Genomic DNA, 23944 nt, shown 5'->3' on the forward strand with positions numbered 1-23944 from the left:
TAATTGTTTATCGCAGTTATAATGTCGATGACCAATGAATAAATATCAAATTTTGCCTCGAGGTAACATCCTCTTCTGGAAAATATATTTCCTCGTACGATTCGTGTTCACAGCAAAAGCAAAGCTGAACAATGAAAAAAACTGCAGCCGATGACGGCGAAACACTAACCACGAGCCAGTTATTGGTGGTCCAAAAGCCCCTACCTCACGCCTCTCAGGGGCCTTGCAGGAACAATGTTAACATTATTCGGGCCACGTTTTAGATTAAAAAAAAAAACGCGGAGGCAGTCGAATGTGACGCCCTGGCTGGTATCCAATCGGAAGAGAACTCTCAACATTTCCAAACTTCAGTTCATTTTCTATTCTGTCGATGACCAAACAGTATTTGTTCACTCTTCACTGAAAGGGGGGGGGAATCATGGAAAATTATGAAATTTTGATCCGGAGTAAGTTCTCGGGCAGGCCCCGAAACAGGAGAAATCACTCGCCGGGGATGGATGTTCGACTTATCCACGTCACACACCCGAGAGCCCTCCGATCCGCGGGAACATACATGCGACCCTGGGATATTACAATGATAATTCATTTCGCGGGGCGATATCCGCCGGGGATTTCATTTCGTGGAATGGCGTCCAAAAACAATGGCGATGATTCGTCCCGGGCGCTTTGTCGCAGCGGATGGGAGATATACCCTCGATTCGCTCGCTCCTCGGCAATCGCCCAAATGGGCGGAGGGTGGAACCCTTATCATTGAGTGGAGGGATATGCGTATCACACGTTCTTTGGGATTCAGACGCTTTAAAACACAGCCGTAGCGATGTCTTGTTCCTCTAAGGGACACATAGTAGAGTCATATGTGGACAGTTTTGCCACTCGAATTCCACGATTGGAGTTTATGTCATACATTAAGACTCCCCTGTCCATTCAAATTGTCGGAATCCCTTTCATTCAACCGCAAAGGATGACTTTATATCGTGGAATGACTAAAAAATTAAATTTTAAAACATAGTGATGGAATATGCTATTTTCAAGATTAGTTTGTTTTCATTATTCGAAAGCGAAAATACTGAAAACAACTTTGCAAATGAAATGGACAGCGAATCGTGAGTATAATTTAAAATTGATAAATGCTGACCCAAGAATGCAATGCCCTTCCTTAAGTGAGTTCTAGTAAATTTAGACGAATATTTCGAACGATGGCCATAATTAGTCACTTAGACACGGGAGAAAATATAACGAATAAATTTAAATAAAGCGCCAAACCTATTTTGTATCGTTTAATATGCATGGTTTAGACCAGATAAGGGTTATGGTGTACATAGAGTAGTATAGATTTAGAGTTTAAAATGCACAGCAAATGATAAATGTTGAAATACTGCTGATGATTTTCAGTTATTTATCTTTGAACTTGTACGCGTATTTTTCAAATAATCACGATATTTCTCCACTCCCGAATTCGAGAAAATGCCCGCAGGGGTACTCTCACCCAAAATGTGATTCCTGGGGGGTACTGGGCTTAAGTACTCGCACATTTACTATTCGCTATCAATTGATGAATAAGTGTAAGCGTATGATATTATACTGAAGGCATATGACGATTAAAAACTATTGCACTAGTATGATAACGCTGTCTCAAGAAACTCTGGACCATACGCAGAAAAATGTATTGCAGGTCGAAATACAAATTGCTATGATTCTCCATAAGAGTACCCTTGTGTAGCGACACACGAATAGCGTCAGTGCCTCCGCCGCCATTTTTGGTTTTGCCTCCTGTATAAGGCATCAACAGGACCCTCGTTCAGGCACCTCGTCGTGGCCCCTTTGCCTCGTAATCCAGTGGTCCAAAATGGTACTCAAAGGGGTTACACTTGGGTCGTACTCAAAGACCCATGTCTCGTCACCAGTAACCAACTATTCTAAAAAATTCAGGTCACATTCACAGTGGTCCAAGAGGTCCCGGACAAGATTGTCACACAAGCAGTCTTCCGGCTGCACCTTGGGGACCATCTTTGGGGGCGCACCCTTCTCGTGGCTAAATTTTCTGTGAGAATGCAATGCACTTTGGTTTTCCGAATATTACACTCTTCTGCTATCACATCCTGACACTTGGGGATCAATCGGAGTTTGAGTACGTGTCTCACTTTTTGCACAATTTCATCACTTTGTGTTTTTGATGGAAGTCCAGGGTCAAACTCCTCGTTACCCTCCAAGGACATCCGGTGCAAGCAGAAAACCATCACTTGGGGCATTAATCCATATCCATTAGAATCGTTAACCATGGTCATGGTCTTCGAAACGTTTCCGCAGTTTAACACAACATTTTATCGCATATCATATCTCCATGGAAAGTGGCACCGTGAACTTGTGACGGGACACTTGAACAGTGTGCGAATCTTGTAGCGATTCGCACACTGTAACGGCCCGCAGTTACTTACTTGTATGAGACACTAAAATTTGTGAATACTTGCACCTGATACGGATTATAAAATCAAATTAATTACGATAATACAGGATAAAGTCGTAAATTACTGTATTTTACAAAAATATGCTAAAACTGAGGCGAAATCACAGCATGCATGACAAATATTAAAGTTAAATTTTGAAAGTTTAAAAGTTGATATGGACGGAAATTCCTTGGGTAATTTAAACGGATGTGTCGAAGGAATTTTATAGGCACTTACTTTTTAATTAAAATAAAATTTAACTTAGTTATGCCCATAGAACAATTTACTAGACCTAGACCGTGGTGTTCACGGCAAGATGGTTTCTTCTAGTTGAATTACCCAGTAGTCCTTATTCATATAAGTGCACTTTAAAAAATAATTTTTCTTTAATATGTATCGAAAAAAGGATGGAACAACTTTTTTAGAAGATGATCCAAAATTAAAATAGCGTTTTAGTTCAGATAAACTCAACTATCATTATCATATTATAATTAATGTTCATATCATTCTTAAAAAAATCTGAATCAAACTCGGTGATTAAGTTTGACCGTTTCGCTGCCTGATCCCCTGAAATTCAAATTTGTTCATCAAATAAATAAATACATGATTACCCTCAGCTGTTAGCTATGAACTATAAGATGACTTTAACGATTATTTGAAAACATTACGTGAAAATATAAGTCAGCAGGACTCTATTTAGCAGCAGAATAATCACGTTCCGTCCTTAGGATTAGAGTGAAATCGGCATTTGCATAAAGTGAACCTTACGTAATTGGAAGCCTGGCAGGAGTTATCCCGGGAATGTTCTCGAAAATACGTAATATTTTGTGAAATTACGTAGAGTGGCACAGGAAATCTCAATTATATGCGATAGTATGTCTGTTTGTTAAGTAAATACGTCCTTATACGAGTCAACAATTTCCTTTTTCATTTCTGTGTTCTAGAGAGAGTGGTAATCAGCGCGGAAGAAAAAAATTGACATGAAAACCTTGCGCAGTGCAATCCCTTCGTCGTATCATGGAAAAATCTTTTATGCAATTAGAAGTAGACAAGCTAAGATATGATGAGGACTGGTGGGCCTTTTCATGTGTCACTGAGTTTAACTTAGGAAAAGCCTCATTTATTTCGTCCAATAACTTAGATACCAACGAGAAGCGAACGGAATAGCGTAGTCCAACCTTAAAGGAAAAGTGACTCCGTTAAAGAAAACGCCTAATTTTTCTACACGTTAAAGGGGATGGGTTTGTGTAGCATTTCACTCAACTTTTAACACACGTAAACAGTGAAAATTAACGCGGAATCCATTTACAAAATCACAACTCTCAGTGTGTATTTCGGCATAAAAAGGTTATATTTCTCTGGTGCCTCTAGCAACGTCATTTTGATAAGCTAAGATTACACAGAAAAATAAAAGAATGACAACAAAAAAATCAAAACTGAATATTTCTGCCTCCAGGTGATGTCATTTTTTTTCCCTCGAATTGCCTCGAGATCATAACATGGTGTGCTATCATTGTGCTAGCCCAGGGCAATTGTCGAATCGATCCCTTAAATTTGACCTTGATGATCAGGCAATTCATTCAAGCAATGTTTCAAAAGTCAGAGAGACTTGTGAAATTTATAAATTAAACGCTCAATTAATAAAAGAAAAGCCTTCAAATGACTAACGTATGGCGTAATAACGTAAAATAAGAAGAAATAATTGCGAATAAAGTGAACATTTTTACTATATGATAATAAACAAATTGTAATTTTGTGCACTGGTTTTGATTTGGAATACCTGATCGGGTTGAACGCCTTCGTGTCATTGTCACCGACAATGGAACGCGTGAATCATACGTAATACTTCCCGTGCATTGCGGATCTTTCTCTTTTCGCTGCTAGGCTGACTTTTTCTTGTGGCATCATTGCGATTAACCTACATGTCTTTCACCAAGATACTGGCCTCTGTTTGAGATTGACGAAGCGAAATTCTCTCATCTTCGGCCGGACCGAGAAAGATAATAACATGAAATGATCCCTCAAATCTGGCCAGTGAAAATGATCCGAAATGGTTTTTTATTACCAGATGAGCCATGAACCGCTCCTGAGCACTTTCGAAAGAGGATTCCCGAGAAATTTCTGTTGATGGACGCCAATGCCGAGCAATATCGAGCCTTCTTTTATGAGAGGCTGCCAAATTTTCTCCGCGAAATACTATCTATCTAGAGGGAGACGTATGCTCCGACTTGAATCAAGCATCCTCAACAATACCCACCGGCGTCTCCATCCTTAGAAGACTCCTACGCCATGGGGCACTCCTTTACGATCCTCCAGCCGTCGCTCCCTCGCCAGCAGGGCCGGCAACATGCCCTCCTAGAGCGGCAAGGGGTGGCGACGGGCGGGTACAAAATGCGACTGAGTGTTGGGTGTCGGAACCTTAATGGGGATGGGTGAATCCCCCGCGTGTTTTTTTATTTTTAATTTCGGGTTAATGAGAAACGCTCGAAGGAAGACCGGGGCCCCGAGCTACTTCCAGAATCTAGACTGACATGGCAAAAGGTTAAAAACCAAGGGTGGTATCAAATACTATAGACGCCATATGTTCGGAAAGTTGGCACTCGGGAGAAAATGGCGCTCACGAACAGACGTCCGCACGTCCGGAGGAGAGCCTCTTACATTCCCCCGCATTCATTCAATGATCACCATCCTCCATTCGTCTACAATCTCCATTCACACGTGTCCCTAAACGCACGGACACACACACACAAACACAAGCAGACACACACTCAAGGACATTTTAAGGAATGACTACATTTCTACGCCACCGTTCAGAGAGTGACAAAAGTTCCTGCGGATAATGTCGATGATATAAAAGTTCGCAAAAATTCTCGTCCGATTAAATTCGTTTAATTGATCCATTTATAAAAGTAAATCGTAGTTTCGCGGTTGATGCGATACTCATGGAGATGTATCTTACATATCTTTTGCGGGAAAACTCATAGCCAAGTCCAATTTCGTCTACAATAAACACTAAGGTATGATAATGACTTCATTCTGGGGAACAGAGTAAACATGAAATCATATCCGCTGCTCGGAAATATTACCGTGGCAAACATTTCCGTTCACTTACGTAAATGATATTGGGTGATTACGAAAAGCACCCATTTAATGTTAAGTTTCTGAGAGAGCTGAGGGTAGTTAGTTGTATATAAAAATGCGTGAAAATAATAGCACGGAGTGTAAATATGGTGCTCACTACACTATGGGGAAACAATTTGGTCTTTTGAAGCAAATAAATGAGCATCTTTTATGACATGAGTGGGCAGAAGAATGGATGTAGTAGCAAGATAAAATCTTTAAAAGGGAAAAAAATTGGATAGAGGATATAATTGGAAACAGGGAAAATGCTTAGAGCAGTTGAGCGTAGATTTTCTAATGTAACATCATAGAGTAGAAGAAAAAAAATAGCTGGTTGGAGGGAGTGTGGCAAAAGGCGAAGGTCAAAACACGGTGGGCTCAGGAGAATTGTTGGGTGAAATTCATAGAAGCCAGAAAAAGTGATTGGAGAAGATATTAAGGGATGGAAAGGGTGAGGACAAGGGAGGGTGCTGGGAAAACGGGGAAGGGGATGGATGGAATACCCTTCATTATCACACGGATGGGGTTAAAAAGCACGAAGAGCTAGAGAAGGAAACCATGTGGGATAGGAAAGTTTAGTAAAAAGGATACGCTCTACAGATGCTAGGAAATGTGCATTGAAGACCGTCCAAAAATCACATTTCATCTTCAGGTTAATTATTATACGTATATTTGGTTTTATCAGAATATAATGCTAATATGATATAGAGTAGGATGATGGATTTTTGTGTTTTGTTAGGAGTAATAAAATATTTGTTTGGCAGTTGTGTCCATCCAAAAACCTACCTTAACCGGTGGATTACCTTAAAAAAATGCTAATATGACATAAAAATAGAACCAAGCGTTAGAAAAATGTTACATAATAATATATCTATAAATGCAAGAGAAGAGACAAACACGAACGAGCTAATTATCAGGATACTTTTTGGGTAATTAAAAATATCCAAAAGAATTACTAGTTCCCTAAATCACGAATCTCCTTGTTAAACTGAGTTGAACATCTCCAGCGCATATTTTACATACTTTCACCAGTATGAGTGTGATTTTTTATGGCAAAAGTGAAAATCGCAGAAACAGACTTAAGTACAAGGTGTGATCAATAAAAGACCGGACTGATTTTATTTGGCGCAAACCGTTCAACGGATTGAAACGAGAGACAGTGCGCCATCTAGCGATACATGTGACGACTAAAACGAGAGGTGTAGCGTTTGTTTACGTCCAGTCTTTACGCAGCAGCAGCGGTACGTGTCTTAACCTGTTCGTCGCCATGCGCAACGGCAGCAATGAAGGAGCTAGAGGAACAGCGTGTGTGCGCGAAATTTTGGTTCAAACTTGGCAAAAGTGCTTCGGAGACATTTGGAATGATTCAGCAAGCCTTTGTTAATGAAGCTATGAGTCGAAGCCAGTGTTTTGAGTGGTATCCGAGAGGTTGAATATGCTAATATTTTTTAAAATATCACGAAAGGATACCGATACATTAATATGGTGGCACTATATACCTGTATGGTCATTCCTTATTGGCAGGTGACAATTCCGTTCGTAGTATCTAATTCAGACCGGCAACGGCAACTGATAGATTCACTCTAAAATTTATTGCTTTTATGGATCACTGAAAGCGATGGATGTGAATTTCCTTACTATTTTTTTTCAATTCCGTTTCTTCGTGTATAGTATGGATTTCATTCACTTTTATTAGGCATTGATTCCACCAAAGTATTCCGAAATCGGAATTCACACGATTTATTCGATTTTCCATCCAACATGATTTAGATATAATATTCTAAATCTCGACTCTGTTACCACGGGCACACTAGATTCATCTAAACTCTGATTTTTGAGTGAATCGATGAGTGCCCAGGCAAGACCAACATCCATTCGATCCTTCGAATCTCCACATCATGACGTACACGACCGAAGCACATTTTTAGCGGTCTGTCCCGGTGGCGAAATCCTCTTACTCGCACTCCCATTTTCCGCCGACGACCGAACGAAAGCAAATCGACGGGCTGAAATGAACCGGCCCCCCTCGTCTCGTCGCACGGAAGAGAGGCTCTCACTCCCAGCCATCGACTCCCGACGCCCATGACTCTGAAATTTGCGGCCACGTTTGCACTGAGGATTTTGATAATTACTCTTCACAGCGATCGATCCCTAGGCATCCTTAACAGACGTCTGCCAGTCAAGGCAGATCTTTGCTAGATTCTGGACCCGAGTGTTACGAGTACTACACTTATGAAGCCCCGCCAAGTACGATATCACGTACCTTTCAATCCCACTCATTCATTAACTTTACATTCTCCATCCACCCCAAATAAAGACCACTATCTATCTATCTATCTATCCATCCCGTCTCCTAATGCCTAATTACTTCCCCTACGTAATGTGGATAGTAATATCTTGGTAAGTTCCTCTGATTTTTATTTTCAAAACGATCTGTTTTTTCGAATGGTCGGCATAATCAGGCCTGATGGTAACATCATGCAGTTCCATCAAGTTGAGCCGAAAACCATATACTTTAACTTTCCCTACTTTCACCACGCTTACCCAACATATCACCCACTCTCTCTCTCTCTCTACATGCCAGTGGCACAGCCTAAAACATCTCCCTTCTCCGAATATTTCCCACCAGCCCCCCTTTGATCTCCAACAAGGACCTCTTTGCATGCTCTCCTTTCCGTCCACTCCTTCCATCATCCTCCAAACCCACGCCTCAAAAATCTTCCACCACCGCTTACGCTCCTGCCTCAACGACCGCGTTTCTGAGTCATTCGGAACTACACCCCTCTATAATTTCACTAGTCTGTTGTTTACCTTTCCAAAGACTCCCTGTCAGAAATGTCTCCCTTAATTTTCTTTACCTTTGGCAAATATCTTTTTAATGTTCTCACTACTTTTCTCACCTTTTAAGTAACTTCATTAATAAGTGACACTATCTAACAGTTAAAATATGTACCCACAAAATTTAACGTTTATCTTTGATTTTTATGTCAGGAAAAATATTCATTGCATTCGTTTTCTTTTCCATTGGTCCATACCTTTGATTCTGGCTCTGTTGTGGGCTCAAATGATTGAGATCCCTTCTCAGGCCGGTTGACTGATACTGCATTATCTGAATAGTTCGACTGATTTGCTCATTTCCACAACTGTAATTGTTCTCAGCTCAAGTCCAAAACACATGTCTCTTCCACCATTTTCCCTTTTCTACACTTTGAAAATGACAGGAAGTCCTTACTTCCCCGCTTAAAACCACCCACCCCCAAGCACCCTTGGTGACATACAGGGTTCGTCCGGAAAATAAGTGTACTGAGCTCAGGAAAAAAAATTTATTACACTTTTACATATCTTAAGCTAATATTCCTCAAAACAGGACCCTTGTGAGTCGATACACTTGTTCCAGCGGCGTTCCCATTCCTGGAACGCTCCCGCGAAGGCATCATCGGGAACCTCTCGAAGACTCGTCGTCGACCTCTTCTCTGCCCTCCACGAACATCTTGTGCCACCGAAAGATCATGTTTCTGGACATGGCTGACTCCCCGTAAGCATGGTTAATCATACCGACAGTTTCGGTAGACGATTTCCCAAGCTTTACCGCAAATTTGATGGAATAACGCTGCTCCAAAAACTTCGGCATCGCGTTCCGTGGCGTGGGTCGAGCGTGGAGGTTCGCGTTAACAGAGCTCCTCACTACACCACAGCTCAGAGCCGACTGCCTTTTTCAGCGTCGCTTGCCAACATACCCCCCTCCAATCGCAGCCCGTCAGAGCGGTGCTGGGCGAGGAGTCAGTACACTTATTTTCCGGACGAACCCTGTATGGACACTTTCGCATATAACTAACTCCTTACTGTCTTCTCCAATTTCCCGCCGTGCACCTATTAGCTGTCCCAATGACTCTTTCCACAACACATTTGTCTCATTTTTAGGGGTATGCTACTGGTCACGGCAGATTTCAATGAACCCCGGAAATAAGCATTGATACGAGTACAATTCAAAGCTTCGTCTGACCTGACGCTAAATACCATGACAATATCCACAGCATATTGGCACCCGAAATAGAAACGGTTACTTCAAGATTAATCCGTTGCGACTGAATTTTTCGTCCGACCCCTGAGGAATGAGTCATTTGGCGGGACTCGGTGCTGCATTCTGCCTGAATACTTCATGGCGTCCGTCCGAGAGCGGAGTCGTGCGTGATTCGATTTCCACTCCGCGAATACGGACGTCCTCGTCTCGTCGCCGATTCCCCCTCCGCTCCCTTTTCACCCCCTACCCTCCCCTTCCACTTCGCCCCGCACCACCGCGACGCCCTATTCGAGGTCACCTACAATCTCTCATGTGGGCGAAAAACAGAAGACCCCACATTCAATTCGTGAGAGATAAATCCGGATTTACACAGGAGGACAAAGGGAATGTTTAATTTGGCGATTTAATTGAAAGTTGTGAGCGCCGACGAGCATTCCAGATGGTGACCTTTTATTATGCGCTGATATCGCCTATTAAGATCGCGACAATGAAACGGCACGACTACCTTCGGGCCGAATAATCACTTGGGAGGCCCGGTCGGCACCAAGGGTCTCGCATGTGCGGGCCCACGCAGGTTCACTGGTGCTGTTTTCATTTGACCACTCGACGAACACAGACTACTCTTAAAAGGTCCGCTCCGCGGGAAACCGCAACTGTGTTCATGAATAATTTTAGCTTGGCAACTTTTTCAAAGAAGAAATTAATTACTCTGCAAATTGAATTGGACTGGCATTTGCGGTGAATTATTGCCGTCTGCCATTTATACGTGAGAGTTATTCCAAAAATTTTCTATAGCTGCTAGGAACTAATTAAATTTTTGCGGCGGCGTTTGTATCTATAGCAATGACACGGCCAACAATGCCGGTGAAATAACGAGTCATTATGTGATTACTATGGCGGGAAGAGTGATAAGGCGAGTCGATGGAACGGGTAGGCTCAGCTTAATTGGATTAAAATTTTAATTCACAAGACAAGTAGGAATGAATCTTCCCCGCTTTTTTTTATTTTGATCAAAATATGCACCGCATAAGAGAGACATCGATCAGGAAATGCCAAAGAAAAAAGTAGCGAAAGTCAAAGAAGGAAATGGAAGGCATTCGCACCTGGGTACACCCCCACACATAAGAATGGAGAAATATGGAAATCCTATAGTCTTAAGGCTAAGCCCCTTAGCTCATGGCAATTTTAATTATCTTATTTAAAAAAACTCGCCATATATTTCATTTAGCACGCTCCTGTATTCCGACCAAAACCCAGGAATTAATTACGCAGAGTTTTCGTTCACCATTAATTCTACACCCTAACAAATTCCCGCTGATTTTTCGCGCGAGACCGGCTTTGTAGGACACATAAATCCGTAATCTGAATTCTATGAATCACCTATTGCCGGACACACGTTTGAGGATTAGTGTGTTTCACTCGCTAATGTAGTTCACCCTTACAATCGCTAGCATGAATGATAAGTTCAAAAAATAACATTTGAGATATCTGGTTCGAATGCACCACTGGGAAGTGAAAAATGAATTTGAAGCAGCAGTTCCACTTTAATTTGCCCAAAGCAGTTGACTTTGCATTTGTAAAGGGAAATATGTAGGCCAGATAGAGGCAGTGGGCCTCTTTTGATCGAAGGGAATGAAAAGAGCCCCAACATGAACAGGGTCGCATCAATACTTCCAATGAGACCAGTAGTCAGTCTTTAAAGCGATGAGGGGTAGAAGGTTGAGGCGACATTTAACGGCCTATGTGATTGAATTTTTAACCAGAAACTGGCGAACAGCCAATTGTTAAATGCGCAAGTGCATTGTCATGGTGAAAGATCTAACCATCATGTTCGCTTAAAATAGTGTGCACTGTTGATTTTCCTAAATTCAGTTCATCAGATATCATTCGGACAGTTTTTCGACGATCGGTAAGGACAAGGGACCGCACACGATCAATGTTGTCGTCAACAGAGGTGGTTGAAGGTCGTCCCGGCCTTGCATCATCCGTGGCATCCTGTCGCCCATCTTTAAAACGCTTAATTCACGTGAAAACGGATATTTTCTTCGGAGCATTATCACCGTAAACGGCTGTCAACATTTCAGCAATTTCTTGGTAACTTTTACCGCACTTGACGCAAGTACTCGTAGATGTAGATTCGTTGTTCCGTGATTTCGTACGTACATATTCTGAGAGGCCAACCCGGGTGGGATGCTGGCTGGTGTCGGCCAGCTTATGCGGATTGGACTCCAGCATTGTAAACAGCAAGGAGTAATTGGTTGCGTTGCATGGCAAGCGCGTATGTTGAAGTCTATATCTGGCCGAAGCGACTAAATAACTCACCTTGGAAATCAGACTCCACTGCCTTGCACCACCTAGCCCGTAGGAGAAGAGCCATTTACGAGTATTTACATCGCAAGACATGTTGTGTCCTCGGCCTCGTGCCTATATTTGATGATTCTTAAGATCTCTTCTCTAACCTCAGGGTCATAAAATTTAAGGAAAAATCCATCACTATTATAGCATGACTCTCCTGCGAGGCGCAATGTGGTGATAATCTTCGATTCATGAGAGATTCATGGCCTTCAGCCAACCACCTATATCTGGAAATTTCAGTTCCAAAATCAAACGTATGAGCGCTTTCGGGAAATAAACGGTCTATCTCGAAAGTCCTCACTCAGCAACACAAAAATCCATATTCACTGAGATTTTTCGGAATTGAATGGCTCAAGTTAATCATTACAAACGAGTATGAAGAAGAAATGAATGCTTCCTACAAAGGCGTCAATTTTCACCAATCCGTGTTTGCGAACGGAGGACATATCTAACTGCACTACAATGGTCAATTGTAAGCCACCACGATGTACATAGACAAGTTCCTTATTTATTGCATTTCCAGCTCTATACGATACAGTATTAGTCACAAAACGTTCAGTAGATGGCATAGTATTCATTACATGAAACAAACCAGATGAATGAAGGATCTCAGGCTTTCCCGGCGAATAGTATTCAGGAATTTTTCTCGGGTTTCCAACCGGGTCAGGTTTCGGAGTACCGACGTTTCGATGGCTGACTCTGCCATCGTCTTCAGGGTTGAAGTGCAGAGCATGGAAATTGCCGGGTATTTATACATGTTGCGTGGGTCAGGTGTGGCCTGATTGGTCGGATGAGTTTCTTCGGCCCGCTCCGGTCAATCGGCCTTGTTCCCGTGTGTTTCTCATCTTTTTTAGTATCGGCTTCCAAATATTACTTATCTGGAAGCCGGTGTCTCGGTTTAAGTTGTTTTTCTCCAGTCGGATCTCTATTCCTTCTTTTACCACGCGGTCCCAAGGCATGACATAGCCTCTTTGTGGCTTCAAAGTCGATTCTATGGTCATGGGTGATACTGTGTTCGGCGACTGCCGACTTTTCCGGGTAGTGGAGTCGTATGCATCTCTGGTGTTCTTTTAGGCGTTTTTCAATTGTGCGGCCCGTCTCCCCGATGTAAACTTTGCCGCACTCGCAGGGAATTCGGTAGACTCCCGATGACTTCATTCCGCGTTTGTCTTTGGCCGTGACAAGGAAAGATTTTAGCTTCCCTTGTGGTTTGTGAATCGTTTCCACCTTGTGTTTTGAGTGCGGCAAAGTTTACATCGGGGAGACGGGCCGCACAATTGAAAAACGCCTAAAAGAACACCAGAGATGCATACGACTCCACTACCCGGAAAAGTCGGCAGTCGCCGAACACAGTATCACCCATGACCATAGAATCGACTTTGAAGCCACAAAGAGGCTATGTCATGCCTTGGGACCGCGTGGTAAAAGAAGGAATAGAGATCCGACTGGAGAAAAACAACTTAAACCGAGACACCGGCTTCCAGATAAGTAATATTTGGAAGCCGATACTAAAAAAGATGAGAAACACACGGGAACAAGGCCGATTGACCGGAGCGGGCCGAAGAAACTCATCCGACCAATCAGGCCACACCTGACCCACGCAACATGTATAAATACCCGGCAATTTCCATGCTCTGCACTTCAACCCTGAAGACGATGGCAGAGTCAGCCATCGAAACGTCGGTACTCCGAAACCTGACCCGGTTGGAAACCCGAGAAAAATTCCTGAAAACCAGATGAAATATAAAATAATATGCAAATATTTTCATGAGGCAAAATGTATAATTAAAATAAACTATAATAAATAAATACACATGGATGTTCATGAATGCTCACGTGATTTCTCGGAAAACCACAGAATTTTTGGATTATTCGAAGCTTAGGTTTCAGATTCATTTTCACGTCGACTTTACACGCGAGAGGAGTTCAGTGAAATGGAAAATTAAGATGCGCTGAAGAAATTTCATGAGGTGGGTAGTAGGACATGGAAATATGTAATGAGAAACTTGGAAAAGATAAGAGGGAGCTGTGAGAAAAGGTCATGAAGGATAACTTGCCCTTGTTTACTTATATGTCCGTTTGAAACCCTTGGCAGCCTCGGGCGATGGGGCAATGACCTCCGAATTGGAATATCTAACTCACCCCTGAAACAAAGTTAGAAAGGCAAAATTACAAATGAAATCTCAACAATTAGGATCAGGGATTTTTTTTAAACACTTGCGTTAACATGATACATGACGTCATTGAAGAGGGAAAATAAGTACAGGAGAGTAGGGAGGGAGTAATATCGAAGAGTACGCGTGAATTGCGGATCATTCGCTCTGAGAGAGTAGTGGCTCATTTCGGAGCTCAAAGCGTGGCCTGCTGCCCAGCGAGGGGCTTGTGCATTTGAAAGAGGCACAGGAATGAGCAGACCACATGCACAGGGCGAAGCAGAATGGAATCCCTGGATTTGACAGGTAAATTTAAAAAATCAACCAAGATATGTAAGAAAACTATTTTTGAAAACTGTATCGAATGATTAGGTTTTAAAAATTATTTCATCCAGATGACGACCTTGGCGAGCGATTCACATGTTGGGTCGCTAAAAAAAGTTTTCGAAAACTCCTTTCAGCATATCTTGCGTTACTCCAGCGATGATATTTGGAATTGCCTCCGCAAGAACTTCCTGGTTCCTTAGTCGAACTTTGTAAACCTCAGCTTTGAGAAATCCCCAAAGAAAAGAATCGCATGAGCTCAACCCCAGGGAGCGAGGGGTCCATGGAACATCCCCTAGTGAGGAGATCAGGTGGCCGGCAAATTGTTCTTACAGGATTTTGAGTGAACCACGGGCGGTATGAGCCATGGCACCTGTTTCCTGTTGAAACCGAAAGGCTTCCGTGCCATATCCCTCACCATAATCTTCCATTTTTGGGGACAAAAAGTTCTCCAGCATCTCACAATAGCGCAGAGAGTTCACATTAACAGTTGAACCTCGAGATTCAAAAAAGTAAGGCCACAAATGCCCCAGGAGGATACAGCGCACCAAACTGTGACTTTGGGACTATGGAGAGGTCTTGTGTGACGTTTTTGAGGGTTGTTAGACGCCTAGTACTGAAAATTTCGCTTATTTACTGAGTCGGAGAGGAGAAAATGCGCCTCATCGCTAGACCTCAGCGCCCTCGGTGTCGCCACCACACTATCATTGTTCTTAAAGAACGTTTCTACAGCAAAGCCTCGATGCTCATCAGACCACTCCATGGCAATTACTGAAAATTGAGTTGTTTTCTCCAGCTAACGCCACTACTCTCACTCCGCTAATTCATCTGCGCGCTCTTCAGTGATTTTTTAAAACTAGGGAGGATATTCTGCTTCACCCGTACAAGCTCCCTTTCCTCTCGAGGGCGGAAGGGGAAAAACTAGTACCCTCCCCTCCTCCACCCTCCTCCCTGCCTCAAACGCTTCGGATTGCTGTTCGCACATGCCTCTCCGAGCATGCATTGCCTCCTCTATTATGATAGGTGGATTATAGACCTGCCCGAGCAGCAGGTTACTGATTATCAGCAAGGTTATCCTGAACGGACAATAAACAACTACACCCCAGACTATTATTGGCCGAATAAACTATTAACAAGCTTGCTCACTTGTTGGAGGGAACATCGACCACTCCGTGTGTGTAATTATCTCCCTCCGGATTGCTGTTCACATATGTCCGCTCTTCGGCTAAATATTGCCACAGCGCCCCCCAATGTGTACTGCAGGCCCACCCGCGCTGTAGGCAACCGAGTGTCGGACTGCTTATCCTGGGCCGACTCAAGCATGTAGGAGGGAAGAATCGCGTAAAACCCACGAAAACGCAGCCCCCTGCGTTTCCGTGCCTCGCCCGATTGGGAGAAACTTGGAAAGGAGCACCCAAGTTTAACGTCATTGGAGGTTATGGAAAATTTACGAGCACTGAGCGCGGCAGTTCCATTTCCATTGTCCCTAGTCCTCAGCTTTCTCATCCACTCGGAGAAGATATGGCGCACGTGAGACCATCTGCGGTAGCATGGAGGCGTCGTAAAAAAAGAACTCCTTAATTGAAAAGCGATCAATTTCAATTGGTTAAGGGTTTGATTACGCCGTGAGAAACGTTGGAACTTTATTGATGGGTAATTGCCCTTTAATGGAAACTTAATGATGTATTCTATCGAAAAGCATCGATCATTTTTAGACATATCATCACTCAGAAGTAATATTTATCTTGTAACAGCTTACTTGCGTAGAAAACCAAACATAGCACTCCTATATTTCTTAGTACCACCTACCACGATACCAAACAAATACTATTAAACTTAGATAATGGTCAGACATTCTTCAACCTCGCGCCAACTTTATTCCTTCAGCTTCCATTCACTCCGTCCAACGTAGCTATCCTCCATTTTAATCGTTCAGCTGACATTAGGTCATCCACTTCATCCAACAGACTTTTAGGAGGAATATTCAAAAGCATGATCGAAGCCGTATTTTCTCCCAAGTATGAGGCATATTTTAAAACTAAGAGCCTTTTTCTTATATTTAAATATTGGCTGGTCAGAACAAAGTCGTTCGCATTCAACGCCATCTATTTATTGCATCCAAAGTCACAAAAGCTATTGTTTTTATTCACAAGTCGATTGGTGAATGCAGATGACAATGTCCGCGAAAATCGGCGCTCTCGCCATTTGCGAAATGTGTCCGGTTATTCAATTATTGTGAGCAAAAGGATTATCAGCTGCCCAAATTGGTGAGTAGTGGTGCCTAGTTGAAGGACCAACAGTAATGAGTGAAGGAGATGTTAGACATTGGTGTCGAAACATCACAAATAGACATCAAACATGTGTATGACGTATGACGAAGAGCGGGGTGGCAGTCCGACCATTGTCCATAATCCGATGAAATCGTTGTTCAACAGGTTGGCCAAGAACTGCGATCGGTTCGACGATTGACCATTAGAGCTTTGAATGATACATTCCCTCTCGTTGGACGAAACAACCATTCACGCGATTACTACTAAAAAGCTCGGATATCACCAATTGTGCGCAAAGTGGACATCGTAAATGCTTACTGACCAATGCGAATAGCAAAGAATGTTGAGTGCAAGAGCGTTTTGAAAGAGCGGAAATCTTGCACCTGACGACGATTCCCTGTTGTTGCACTCATGTGACAGTGAGTGGCTCGGTGGACGACGGTTTGAAGAGGAACACAAAACCGCCGTAGTCAACTGGTCCAGTTCCCAGGCGGGGAACTTCTTTGCCGAAGCTGCACAGTTACAAAAAAAGTGTAAAGAAATGAATGGCGTTTAAATAAAAAAGATAAGTAGGTTTGTAGCGAACTAAAACTCTCAATTAAAACGTTTTCTAACGAATACATTTTTCAATGACCCAACGGGCCTTACACAAATAATTGCTCTCTTAAATTCCATTACCAGTCAGTATGCTCATACTCCATTTCTCCTGCCCTCTGCCCAAACAACCTTCTCTCTCTCTCTTCTCCTCCCATGCCTAGAGTCCTTCATCGTTTTTTTTTCTTTTCCCGTCCATTTCACTTTTACAGTCCTCCATCACGTTCACATCACAAAAGTCTCCGATCTTTGCTTATGCTACAACCTCGGCGACTTATTTTCTTCGACCGCGCGCCTCATTAAAGTTTTCTCTAGGTTTTTCTGTAAAAATTCACTTGAGTCATCTACCACGAACACTTGGTAAAGCTTAAATATGTATATACCATCGCAATTCTTCCTTAAGTGTTCCTCCAACTTTGCCCACCTTACATTCATTCACCCTGCATTCATGTATATTTCATTCGCGTTGAAAAGGGGAGATGCCAAACACATCTTGTCTCCGCTGGTCACCCCTGCCCCCCCCCTTTTCGCCCCACACACCCACCCGGTGCGCGTGATTGCGACGGGAGGTCACGACCCGAAACATCGAATCTTTTGCGCGTCTCCGAAGTGCTCCTCTGTTGGCGTGCTTCATTGGGATAGAGTCGTGGACTGTGAGCAGTATCGCATCGAATTGAAACGACTGAACGTCTCGAGGCCGCTTCGGCCGGGGAAGGCGCTCACGGGAGGTTTAAGGAAAAGACGTGGCAGGAGCCGTTGCACCCTGCACAGACAGCCACGAGGGCATCGGTCCAGCTGTATTTTGTGAACATTTTGTTTACATATACCCTGCCAAGCCACCGCCAGAGTGTGTGGCAGGGGGTGAATACACACCAGAATAATTTTTACCCGCATATGACCCTACCACGGACGAACAATGTTATTATGATCCCGTATCTTTCGTGGGCAAAATGACATCTTAAATCTATTTCTTCTACACGTAACCTTTCTAATTTTACTAACATGATATCTCCTACCGTAGTACGATGGGGGCAATAATACATTTTCAATATCACTGCTGAAGAGACCTCCTTCAAGGGTAACAACAATTTCTGAGTGTAAAAATCGTTCACCTTGTACAATGGACAAGCTGTTGTGACGAAATACGTTCATGGTATTTCGTCACAACAACTTGTTCCTTTAAAGCCCCCAAATGTTTTAGAGTTTAAGTGGACAGCTCGAAAGCGTAACTGGCTAAAGCATGCGGCCAGACATCGAGTGATCCGGGTTCAAATCCCGGTCAAGGCGAATGATTTATACACTCTGAAATTGTAGCATTGCAATGCATATGCGCGGAAGACTCCGTTAAAAGTTAATGTTGCGACATCCGCCGCAGTTTATTGGAGTTCGACCTCCTTCCAATTAATGCAAGAGCTTCAATCTATAATTCTATAATCGCTCCATTGAGTGATTCCCAGCCTAGCTGCTCTAAAATTTTGGATACGTCACTAAGTTTATTACAACAACATTTTAAAAATCTAGCTCCTCTAAGCTGCACGCGATCCAATTCGGCAATCAATCCAAATTCGTGAGGATCCCATATATGCACTTGCAGCATATTCTAAATGAGGCATCACCAACGACAGGTAACATTTCTCTTTGACATTCAAATTCACATTTACCAAGTACTCTTTTAAAAAATCCTAATTTTAATTGCTAGCCTGTCCACATATTCCACGTATGTGTTTAACCCAGGGGAAATCGTGAGTCAGGGCAACGCCTAGGTATTTAATCGAGTCTGCACATTTCGTTTCGGTGTTCCCAATGCAGTTGGCGTTCGGGTGGGAATTGCTCTCTTCCCAAAAAAATTGCATTAAATCATCAGTAATTATTACCATTGATTCAGGCCATTTATCATCAGTGGACTTATATGAAAACTTCGTCAGCACTTTTATAATCTTTTATGTTCAATACAAATGACATGCGTACATCTGACTGTTTAAGTGTATGCATGCAGAAGCACTTTACTCGGACTCTCCAATGTGGTACGGTCCGTCCATTCATAAAATGAATCTTAGCGACGTGGTCAACTTTCCTCTATTGCCCGTTCACTTCCGAAATTTTCCGTTAAAATATTTTTGTTAAAGGGGAGAGAAGTTCTTTAATATTCCAACGATTCCTTCATCCATTTTTCGGAGGTCGTTAATTCCGAAACATGAAGGAAAGGAATCCTTAAAAAGTATCTCCATAGAAATTTCCCTTGTTTTTATACCTATTTGTGCCAAAACTTTCATAGCTGAAAAATCATTCGCACAAATTTGTAACCGAATTCCTCGTTATAAGGCTTTCGCCAATCCAGTTCACACTGCGAATGACCAGTGGGCCAGTTGAGCCAACCCGCTCTCGCACTGTAATTTTCAAAGGACTTTCATCGGATATAAACATTCTGACGAACTGCTCCATATACTCACATTGCTAAGAAGTAATTTAAACATATTCGTGTTTGCCTAAGATATATGAGTCTAATTTTTCTAAGCTAAAACCAATGAATTTAATAATATTGCTTTTTTATGTACTACTCCAGCAATGTATCGCTGTGTACACGGCTGTGATTACTGAGATGTTTTCTCATTAGTAGAGGACGCAACGGTATCTTTCAAGTGGCAAAAACCCTCGCTCAGAAATCAGAGGATCCAGATTCAATTCCGGTTGTCCGGGCGAACCAATTCCCTACGGTGAAATTCCTCGCTTTTGTGTGCACAACTACGGGTGACCCCGCCGTAGTTACCGTTGCGGCATTTCCTGCAGTCACTTGGTTCTTTTTTTTTACTATTCATTGCCTTGATTACCCTCCGATTGACTGTACATCGCACTGATCGTATTCCCAGTGATTAGGTGACATTATTAAATGTTGGAGTTGAAAATTTGAATTAAAATTGCTAATGAGACATATGGCTTAGTTTCCGTCAATGCTTTAAATTAACATTTATACATAAAAACAAAAACAATTGCTGAAACTGTCGCAGTTTAATGATTTAAAGAAATACTAAATAAAAAAGTCAAAATATGAGAAATTATATACAACAATTATCGCGTTTAGCGGACGCATCCTTGATCATTTTCTTGGTTCCAATTTTTCATGAATTAATAATCACGCCTCAATATAATTATATTTATTTTAATCACCTCACCGAGTTACTTCATATGTAAACCTCTGGAATCACCATCTCCAACGCAACGTACGAAAACATATTTTTATTAATACGTTGTTAATGAAAATTTAATCCCTACTGAAAAAGTCTTCCCCACATTTAAAAGTAATTTTCAAAATTTTAAAAAAATCTTGATCTGGAAAGTTTGCAAAGCAGAAAGTTGAGTCCAACCCTTTCGTCCTCCTATCTTGGTTCTTTGGAAACCTAGACAGCAACACACGATTGAAATCGTCCTTCCACATGCGCTATGAATATCAACTAATGTCGTATAGGCAAAAATACTTGATAATATGTTTGCATTATATCCCAATAATAAATTTGTCAATAATCACCAATGACTTAAAATGCTATCTAAACCCCACATTAAACAACAAAATTTCGTTTGCTAAACCCATGTGGACGAACATCATGACAATTTAGCGAATGCCAAAATGTTCTTCGAGTGGATAACAGACAGCATAAAGTAACGCCATGAAAGGAACACCATATTGACTGAAGCGTCAATCATATTCCAAGAATCTGCGGGAGATGCTGTGACAGTAACTTTAAACGGAGCCATCCAATCGATCCTAATATGCATTCCAATGCAATAGTTTCAGAGAGAAAAAAATCACTCGCCTTGACCGGGATTCAAACCCGGATCCCTCGATGTCCGGCCGAGTGCTTTAGCTAGTTAAAATTTTCGAGTTTAAGAGGACGCCTCGATAGCAGGACGTGCCTGTGTTCACCGAGTGTATAAAAAAAACCGGCGCCCGAGGCTTCGGCCGCCGGGATTTGGGGAGCGGCACTGCCGGACTCTCTCGGAAATCGAGGTTCCGATCGTGTTTTGTTTCGAGCGGCGGTTGACCGCCTAGTTCATCAAGAAGCGTGCGGTTTGACTCTCGACTTCTTCTGCCAGGAAGGCCGTGCTTTCGTTTTGTTTACTCGATCAAGACTGACCCTTGACTCCTGATGTAGAGCTTAGGCTCCTTTTTATTTGCTACCGCCGGGAGCGTGTAGCGGGGAGGGAGTGCACACGAGTGTTTTTTTTCTCTCTTTGGAGTACTTGTTCTTTTGGTGAGTCTCTCTTTTTTCGCGCTGGCGTGCTCAATTTGATTTGTTCCAAAATGGTCGTACGTCGCATGAACATGCTCGCCTTGCAAGTTGATGAGAAGGCGAAGCCCCCTACTCCGTTGGAGGTCCACCTCTTTACACTAGAGTCGTTGGGCCTCACACCTGAAGAGACTGCGATCCAATTTGGATATAACCGCCATTTGGTATTCCTGAAGTTGGCAACTGAAGCTACTATGAAGAGGATTCTAGATAATATCCCACGAAAACTACCGTTTCCATCCCTAAATGATCCGAGGACGACGATTACCATTGACAAGACCTCCGGTGGCCCTTGTAATGTCAGGGTTCTTTGTCTCCCCGTGGAGACCCCATTGGAAGACATAACAGGCGAGCTTCAACGTTTTGGAAAAATCCATCGCTCGTGGGAGAACAGGTGGGAGGGCGACAAGATGGCGCGCGTGCTGACAGGTACAAGAGTGGTGCGGATGACGGTTGAAAGAAATATACCCTCGTACCTCCACATCGGCGGCAACCGGGCCATCATTATCCCCGCTGCAACCAAGAAGGCCACGAGCGCAAGACCTGCCCTCGGAACCAGGGAGGGAAGAGCTATGCGGAGGCAATGCTTTTGGCCTCCAACCCGAACCCCACCGAGGAGATAGATGAGCCCGAGATGGCTGTGGAGTAGAAGGCGCGGTCGCTGATACTTATCAAGGGTGCGCCCCCAACTGCTCCCGCCGAACCCCCGCATCCCCCTCCACTTGTAGGGAAATTTCAGAGGGAGCGAAAGTCGTCAACGGAAGAAAGGGATCCAAAGAAGAAGAGGACGGACGACACTGCACTGCTGATATCGTACATCAATCAAGCTGCGGTCCCTGCCAGCTCGGATATACTCTCACGACTACCGGCCCCTATCTCCGTGACCCCGTCAAAAGAGGACGGATCATCCTGCGTCCTTCCTTTCTCTGGCCACGCCACCGACGCTCTCTAACCGCAATCCTTGCATCACGGGCTTCCAATTCCCCGAGAATCAAGGGTGACAGCGGGGGAGGTAGCGTCCGATTGCGATTGCCTCCCATCCCCAATGGCGGGCCCCTCGATTGCGGTATCACGGAAACTAAAGAAAGTATCACCGGCCGCGGAAGTTGACGCATATACGAGTAAAACTTTGTCGACGTCAAAAATCCCAGATATTCCATCGTCCTTCTCCCTTGAGGACAGCCAAGGTCGACGATCTAGCCAGGGCTCCTCTAGAGGCGGACCAATTCGACCGATCTCCTCTGATTTCTCCCGACTGGGCCCCTTCGGCAGACGACCTCCAGGCCGCCACCCCGCCCCCCCCTGAGATCACCTCCTGGGCCGGGACGGTTCCCAGCTGTACTCGCTCGAAGAAGGCCCCCCGTGGAACGCTGCCGAATAGCCCCCTCTTCGTAGAGACCACGGCTGGCTCTTCCTCTCCGGGCGAGGTCGGGAGGGAGGCCGGTCCCGCCCTCTTCACGCGATCCGGGCCTAACTCTCGGACGCGGAATGACTACCTCTTCGTCTCGGCATCCCTAAAGAATGATGTCCAGACAGTGGACGCCCTCCCTGTGTCCTTCTCTGATCACTGTGTAGTGATCATGAGAGTTACGTGCCCGGACACAACCCGCGCGCACATCCACCGCTCCGGCTCCGCGTGGCGCGTGGACCTCCGCGTGCTGGAGGACGCGACTCGCTGCGACTCCATCCGCACCCGGGCGTGTTAACTGATGCGGTACGGTACTCCGTCCCGGTGCAGACCTTGCTGTATGGTGGGACGACGTTTTCAAACCCGGCATTGTCACCCATATCAAAGGGCAAACTTTTCAATGGCGTAAGGGAAAAAATTACACAATCTCCTTCTACCGCCGAGCGCTGGAAGAGCTTCGGCGTAAGGATGTGGCGCCGGAGGGTTTCCCCGCCCAAGTGTCGTCCCTAAAAAAATTATACTAGGCCACGAGCTCCTAAAATATGCTCCCCAAAAGTGGCAAAAAGAACTGGACACGGATATAGGTGGCCCCCTAGCGCTATCCGAGCTTCGGCGCTAGATGAAATCCAACTCCGGCTCCGATACTGACAGAATCCCTGTCAGAGATCGACCTCCTTCGAGAAGCGGCCCGGCACTTTCAAAACACCTTTAACAGGTAACCTCCGAGGGAGACACACCCCCTCTCCCCCCTCTCCCTACGCTATCCACAGATCAAAAAGACGATTTATGTCCAGACATAAGTTCAGACGAACTGGACTGTGTCTCCTCCATGTTCCCAAAGGTCAAAGCACTCGGCTTGGACGGCCTACCCTTCGAATTTTATTTCGCGTACTGGGATGTTTTAAAACCTATTTTAACCCACCTTTTTAACTGCATTTTTAAACGAAGATTATAAAATATTGGCGCTCGTCC

This window comes from Hetaerina americana, unplaced genomic scaffold (genome assembly GCF_022747635.1).
Source record: "Hetaerina americana unplaced genomic scaffold, ioHetAmer1.1.p SCAF_6, whole genome shotgun sequence".
Taxonomy (NCBI): Eukaryota; Metazoa; Arthropoda; class Insecta; order Odonata; family Calopterygidae; genus Hetaerina; species Hetaerina americana.